Source organism: Schistocerca piceifrons, chromosome 2 (assembly GCF_021461385.2).
Source record: "Schistocerca piceifrons isolate TAMUIC-IGC-003096 chromosome 2, iqSchPice1.1, whole genome shotgun sequence".
NCBI lineage: Eukaryota > Metazoa > Arthropoda > Insecta > Orthoptera > Acrididae > Schistocerca > Schistocerca piceifrons.
The window spans coordinates 931,514,667-931,516,130 of NC_060139.1; the positions used below are offsets into that span (position 1 = coordinate 931,514,667).

General features: G+C 41.7%; 1 pseudogene; it reads right to left on the minus strand.

The window, feature by feature from the left end:
• Nucleotides 1–321: 321 nt before the first annotated feature.
• LOC124778356 lies at nt 322–439 on the minus strand (annotated as a pseudogene).
• Between the last annotated feature and the right edge of the window lie 1,025 nt (nt 440–1,464).

Sequence of the window (1,464 nt, forward strand, 5' to 3'; positions counted from 1 at the left end):
ATTAGTCTAAGGCACAGTTACACAAATGTCCAATTGAATGCAATAAAATAAATGAAGTAATAAAAAACAGTCTATCACCGTTCCATCTTACATTTTATTTACCGTCTTTTAAATACCCAAAGCACGCCGTCTTCAGGCCATGAGTGACCTACCGGGACCATCCGACCGCCGTGTCTTCCTCGAGGAGAATGCGGATAGGAGGGGCGTGGGGTCAGCACACCGCTCTCCCGGTCGTTATGATAGTATTCTTGACTGAAGCCGCTACTATTCGGTCGAGTAGCTCCTCAATTGGCATCAAGAGGCTGAGTGCACCCCGAAAAATGGCAACAGCGCATGGCGGCCTGGATGGTCACCCATCCAAGTGTCGACCACACCCGACAGCGCTTAACTTCGGTGATCTCACGGGAACCGGTGTATCCACTGCGGCAAGGCCGTTGCCTCTTTTAAATACACAGGGTACAATTATTTTTAAAAAAAATGCTGAAGGCCCCACATTATAATGATTGTTACGTGCAGAAACAGAAGAAATTTTCTTTAATGAACTATACAACACAGTAAAAAAAAATTCTTTCAAAATGGAGATACGAAAAATAAGACATCTAGTAAACGTCCCCATTCTATGCATTTACTATACACTGAGTATTGTTATCATTAAATGAAATCCTTACACGAAAAAGCAAATAAATTATATGTAAAATTGCTTGATATGTGGAATAAGTGACTGATGGGATATGTGCACGTTGTCAGTGCACCCAAACTAATTTTGTTACAGCCATTACATGATCCGCGGAATTCTCTACTTATTCTCTCATTCCAATCAGTTACCCTTACATTAATTTGCGCATTTAATTTCAATGAACATGCCACATTTTCTTCTATAAATATTAATTACACTTCTTAGTTCACAATATAGACTAATTCGCTTGAATTCCGAAGATAATAATCAAGGACTGCAAAAGGAAGAAGGGAGGCGGGAAGATTAGGGAATAACACTCCGTCGGCGTAGAGGTCATCAGAGACGGAGCACAAGCTGGGATTGACTCAGGGATGGGGAAGGAAATCGGGCATGCCGGCTCAAAGGAACCATACCGGCATTAGTCTGGAGCAATTCAGTGGCATCAGGAAAAACCTTAATATAGATGGTCGGACTGGGATTTGAAACGTTGTCCTCGCCAGTGAGAGTCCAGTTTGTTAATCAGTGCGCCACCTCGCTTTGGGGCTGCAAAAGGATCACTCTAAGCTAAGGATAACTTCTAGGTTAAAGATAATTTTTAGGTTAATAAGCTTTGGTACGAAGCTTTCTCTAGTAAGTAGCCTTCATCCATGAATTCTGATGTGGAAAATTTGAAAGACAGAATCTACAAGTGTTATTACCTCCTCTTCACTGGACTCAAAACGTTTTCAGGGATAGATGCATTTAGATGGGGGACTAGCTGGAATCAGAGGGTGGTAAAATGGTGAATA